The sequence below is a fragment of the Macrobrachium rosenbergii genome, chromosome 35 (genome assembly GCF_040412425.1).
Source record: "Macrobrachium rosenbergii isolate ZJJX-2024 chromosome 35, ASM4041242v1, whole genome shotgun sequence".
NCBI lineage: Eukaryota > Metazoa > Arthropoda > Malacostraca > Decapoda > Palaemonidae > Macrobrachium > Macrobrachium rosenbergii.
The window spans coordinates 839,684-846,003 of record NC_089775.1 but is presented as its reverse complement, the minus strand read 5'-3'; the positions used below and the strand labels follow the sequence as shown (position 1 = coordinate 846,003).

At 39.2% G+C, this 6,320-nt stretch overlaps 1 long non-coding RNA gene across 1 annotated transcript in view; it reads right to left on the bottom strand.

Moving 5' to 3' along the window:
* Positions 1 to 6,320, bottom strand: part of LOC136856287 (uncharacterized) — a 13,922-nt gene extending 7,602 nt beyond the window's left edge. Inside the window, exon 1 of the long non-coding RNA XR_010858301.1 lies at positions 6,031 to 6,320. This is a non-coding gene — a long non-coding RNA (uncharacterized lncRNA). The remainder of the gene's footprint in view (positions 1 to 6,030) is intronic.

Genomic DNA, 6,320 nt, shown 5'->3' with positions numbered 1-6,320 from the left:
GTGGATGAAGATGGTTGTGGGTTGGTTATTATTATTATTATTATTATTATTATTATTATTATTATTATTATTATTATTATTATTATTATTAAAAAAAATGTATAAAGATTAATGTGACCACTGGCAGATATGTGGTACAACCTCCCCCCAAATTGTAAAAAAATATACATCCATATCTCCTTACCATGTCACAACAGCCAAAACATTAAAAAAAATGAAAAACAACATTTAAAAAACAACATTAGCACAGCAATGGAAACCAACACCAATTCTCACCGATGTCACCCCACCGAAGACACTGATAAGATTCTCCTGAGGAAAGAAGAGATATAATTTCATCCCCTCAGATTCACAAAAAAGTCCACATGATCGTCCTCTACGATCTGCCGGTTTGGACACATTTCGATCTGCATACTGCTGGGATTTAGACCTGTGGATATACATTTTTGCACATTCCACACAAACGCATCCAGTTTTGTAGGAAACATACTTTCTAAGCCCACATAAACGTCCTCTAGAAATGTTTAGTAGGAATATTTTATATACATTTTTGCACATTCCACTGACCCCTAAACGCATCCAGATTTGTAGGAATCATTGCTCGAAGATTTCTACACATTTCTACACATTCCTAAACGTCCTGCTAAGCCCTAAACGCATCTAGATGTGTATGAATATTTTATATACATTTTTAAACATTCCACTAACCCCTAAACGCATCTAGATGTGTAGGAATACATGGTACACATTTCTACACATCCTACTAAACCCTAAACACATCCAGGCTTCGTTGTCTAGAAATATTCACTGTCTCCTAAGCAACAACTTAATATATTTTCATGTGTCTGTCATTACAGACTTCAAGTCTATGATTACATGACTGTTGTGGGTCGCAGCAGGGGACGGGGAGAGCTGCGGCGTGAGGCTAGCAACTTCACCCAAAAATATAAATTGGATTTGATTTGAATCATGAAATTTGGGCTGTCAAGCCAAGTAGGCTACTGGGGCACTAAGTACAATGAGATACACAAATGTACACAGAGTAATACAAAAATTAAAAATTACACAGTTACACAGAAATATGAATAAAAATGCATAGAAATACACACATGAATACACAAAAATACACATAAAATACACAAATACACACCAAAATAAAAAAAAATAACACAAAACTGGGCAGACGTACAACAAAGAAATAAACAAAAATTACACAAAATTACACATAAATCAACACGGAAAAATACCACAACACTTACACACACACCTGACACTTAGCAACCCAACACCCAGCCACCCTCATAAGCAGAAAATTGTGGCACAGTGCCACCAGGAGTGAAGACACGGAATCCTTCTAAATATAAGAGAAAGAAAACAAAAGAAAATTAAGATTTCTTGTGAAAATGTGAATGGCACTTAGATAGCTTCTCCTCCTTCTTCTTCTTCTTCTTCTTCTTCTTCTTCTTCTTCTTCTTCTCTGCTTGCTTTGACGAGCGCTTGTAAGCAGCAAGTCGTGGTGTTCTGGCTTGTCAGGAATGTCAGAATGTCAAATTGTATTAGCTTTTTGGGGGTAAGAGTTTCTTGATCTTTTGTATATCAGTAAAAGATTTTTATATATTTTTTTATTCATTTTGAATAATTATGATAAATATTAAACTGTATATAATATTAATAATAAAAAAATGAGAACTATTACAAATCTTGACCCACAAGGGAAAACATCTGTAACTCTTTATCTTGTCATTCAGGGCAGCACTGTAACTCACTGTATCTCACTATATCTGTCGCATTACAAGAGGGTCTGTCCCACAAGTTATGTAGGGAAGAATGTCATTGATTCTGAAGAATGTTGGTCTTCTGAGGCTTTGAAAATACTGGAGAACTGAACTCACTGTACCTCACTGTATCCCACTATACCTCACTGTATCTGTCATGTTACAAAAAGGTCTGTACACAAGTTATGTAAGGAAGAATGTCTTTGATTCTGAAGAATGTTAGTCTTCTAAAGCTCTGAAAATACCAGAGAGCTGTAACTCACTGTATCTCACTATACCTCACTGTACTTGCCATGTTACAAAAAGGTCTGTCCACAAGTTATGTAGGGAAGAGTGTCATTGATTCTGAAGAATGTTGGTCTTCTGGGGCTATGAAAATACCAGAGAATTGTAACTCACTGTACCCCACTGTATCTCACTATATGTCACATTATAGAAAGCTCTGCCCACAAGTTATGTAGAGAAGAATGTCATTGATTCTGAAGAATGTTGGTCTTCTGAGTCAACTAAACCCCTCATTCAACTCATTCAAGGTCAAAGCAATGAAATTCCCATTAAGAAGAATAACTGCCTGAAAAGAGGGCATACCACAAGGTGATAATCCCTCATTAAAAAAAAACATCCCAGGGGCTTCAAGTTCAAGAGTCTCTGTGCCTTTCTTGAGGAGAGGAAAAAGGGGTTCCTTCACTCTTATGTAATGAGGACGTGGGTGGGGGCGGGGGGGGTATATCTTTGTCTAAAGCCATTTCCTGACACTTGAAAGGGTGGGGAAGGGTGAGGGGGATCTTCAAGGCTTCTCAAGGACATCAAGTCGAGTAAACACCAATTGTTTCTCAGACGCTCTTTGTATGAGAGAGAGAGAGAGAGAGAGAGAGAGAGAGAGAGAGAGAGAGAGAGAGAGAGAGAGAGAGAGAGAGAGAGAGAGAGAGGCTACTGTGCACATGCAATAAAATTAACATAAAATTATCATTCCATCAATTTGATTAACAAGATTTTTAAAAATGAATAATATATATATTATATTTCCTGTAGACAGGACTAATAATAATTTTAAACTGATATATATATATATATATATATATATATATATATATATATATATATATATATATATATATATATATATATATATATATATATAATATATATATATGTAATATGAATAATTTTTAATCTCAAATAATTTTTTAAAATTGCAATAGTTATATAAAAATATTAATAAATAATTTTTCACATGAATCATGACAGATAACGTTGTGATTGTTATCACAACACCATCACAACCCTGGAAAAACTACTGCTGTTGTTGATAACGTTGTAGTTATAACAACCAAGCCCCGAACTTCAGCCTCAAGTTATGGTTATAACAACATCACAACGTCACCAGCTTCTTCTGCTGTTCAATGTACTTATTTTGTGTTATTGGTTTTCCAACAAAACTGTCACACTACTGTTGTGTTGTAGTTGTTACTGCTGTCATAACAACAATCCCTGGACCTCAGACTTGAGCTCGCTCACGCCTCCTCAAGCCCTCGCCCTCGAAGTCTCACCCTGACCTTGGTCAACAAACTTTTCGGTTGGGGCGTCCCAAAAGGAATTGACTCCAATCCCTCTTCAAGTGTTCAGAAGGTCGGCCTCAGCTTCATCCGTCCAGTCACGTCTTCTTCTTCTCCTCCTCCTCCTCCTCCTCCTAGCAAAGGGCGTCGCAATAGGCACTGAAGAAGGAGGAGGAGGAGGAGGAGGAGGAGGGTGTGGGTGAGGAAAGCTTTTCTCAAGAGGAGGTGGATTAGAAGAGAGAGAGAGAGAGGGGGCGTTCCCCAAAGGGATTTACAAGGGCCACTTCAGTTCAATTCCTCCCAAGTGTTGGGGGCGGTGGCGGGGGTGGTTTTCAGTCCCGTATAGGTCGAGGAGGACGTGGAGATAGATAGATAGATAGATAGATAGATAGATAGATAGATAGATAGATAGATAGATAGATATAATAATAATGGAGATAGATAGATAGTTGGGTATTACTATATAAAGATACGCAACTGTTAAAGAGAGAACATTTCCCCCCCCTCTTTCTCTCTCTCTCTCTCTCTCTCTCTCTCTCTCTCTCTCTCTCTCTCTCTCTCAAACCAATGCAATCAATATTGCCAAGATGGAAAGATCAACCCCGATTTGTCCCCAGTTGGGCCAAGTTTCTGCAACTACCGAAAATTGGAATGTCCACTTAGAGAGAGAGAGAGAGAGAGAGAGAGAGAGAGAGAGAGAGAGAGAGAGAGAGAGAGAGAGAGAGAGAGAGAGAGAGGGGTGGCAATGACCTCACCCACTCGACCACCAGAGTGTGGTTGGTAACAAGCACTGCAAAGCAGAAATGAAACAGGAGTTGGCAGAAAGTTGTACTGGCTAGAATACTGGAATATTCCTGTTTTAGGTGGTGATTGTGGGAGGAATTTGGGACAAAATCTTGACACGTACATGTTACCCTCTCTCTCTCTCTTTCTCTCTCTCTCTCTCTCTCTCTCTCTCTCTCTCTCTGTGTGTGTGTGTGTGTGTGTGTGTGAGACCACAACTGACTGTCTGGTAACAATGAGCCAAGAATGAATTAATATATAGCTCTGAATTTTGCAGCTGCTTTTGTTTACATTCATTCTCTCTCTCTCTCTCTCTCTCTCTCTCTCTCTCTCTCTCTCTCTCTCTCTCTCTCTCTCTCTCTCTCTCTTGGCAAATGTCCCCAGTGCGTGACGTACCTCCTTCTATTTCTAAGTTCTGGCAAATTCTGTGTAGAGTCATTTTGTGCTGACAAATTGGGTGTTTGACTGTTAAAACCATTACTGTTATCTGTTATTGTCTGTCTGGTTTTGAGAGAGAGAGAGAGAGAGAGAGAGAGAGAGAGAGAGAGAGAGAGAGAGAGAGAGAGAGAGAGAGAGAGAGAGACTCTCACTGGACTAAGCAAAAACAAAGCATCGTCACCATCTTGAAAAATGAACTGCAAAGATTAGAAATCACTTATCGCAGCTAAACGAACCTTTCTGACTCAGGGTTGGGGAATGGTTGGGGGAGGGGGAAGGGGTGGGGAAGGGAGGGGAAAGAGGGGGGTGAAAAAGGGGGAGGGGGTTATTCTTTACCCCTTATTAACCTCTCCAGTAAAGGACCCTTGAGAATATTAACAGATTTATGTATATTACTGAGGCATTTAAATAAAGTATTACCTAACATTCTCCCCCTTTTTGACAAGTACAGAATTTCCCCTTACCCAAAACCACCCCATGCCCCACCTAGGGGGGGGCATGGGGCACCTGAGTCAGGCTGCAGAGGTCAAGGGTCACGGCTCGTTTCATAAGCCTAAAATTCCCAGAGTGGGCAAGAGTAATACGGTCATTATACCCACTGAAAATGATCATTATACCCACTGAAGTGATCAGTATACCCACTAAAAATGATCATTATACCCACTGAAAATGATCAGAATACCCACTCAAAATTATTATACCCACTGAAAATGATCATTATACCCACTCAAAATTATCAACATACCCACTGAAAATGTGATCAGTATATTGAACAATATAAAAAACCAATTTTCCACCATCTTTACCTGAATACCCAAATACCCAGAGGGTAAGTGTGGCATCTACCTATGTAAGGTAAGGTAAGGTAAGGATTCAATGGCCAAAGGTGGGAAAGGGGGCGATTGACCCCTACCCAGTTATGACCCGGGGAACGAATATCGGTATCTGACTAATATGTTCAACAGTGCCCTAGGTCAGGTCAGGTCAAGTCAGGATTTTTGGGGGGGGACCTCCCCTGTTGCTCTAGACTACCCACATAAGAATTATGGTGCCCTAGGTTAGGATATGGGTTAAAGGAGGGGGCAAGGCCCCGATACCCAGCTAAGGACAACAAGCAGGTCATGATATACCACTGTAATTTATCTTATGAATTACAGAATGCCCATATCAGGTTAGGTTAGGTTAACCCCCCACCTGGGCCAGGTAAGGCCCCAATGCCCTGGGTACAGTTAGGTAAGGTAAGGCAGCCCATAATAAGGTCACATGACCAACCCTCAAAAAAATAGGCATAGTAACTTGACCTTTTGACCTGACACGACCTAAAACCAAATCTGTGACCCAACCAGCCAAAGGGCTATTTAAAAACACCTTAAAATCATAAAAAAATGAATGTAGGCCTATTATGACAAAGCAACTAGGGCTAATCACCCTAAATAAAATAAGTCTATTGACCTTTGACCTGACATGAGGAAACTCACCTTATAGGAACGCCATTTCCTCAAGTCGACTTTGTTTCCCTTCATTTGGCGTTTATTTTAGGAGTCTGTGGCTTGACAGGTTGGACTTATCGTTGTTTTTATATAATTAAAAAGAAAAAACAATAAAAACAATAAAAAACAACAAAAAACAACAAAAAACAACAATAAAATCACTTGATAAAAGTAAACAAAGAATATCAACAAAAATAAAGTCAAAATTAATGTTTTCTTTGTAACGGCTCATTCAACTTTGTTCCTCCAGACTGAAATTATCTCAATATATCGAATTT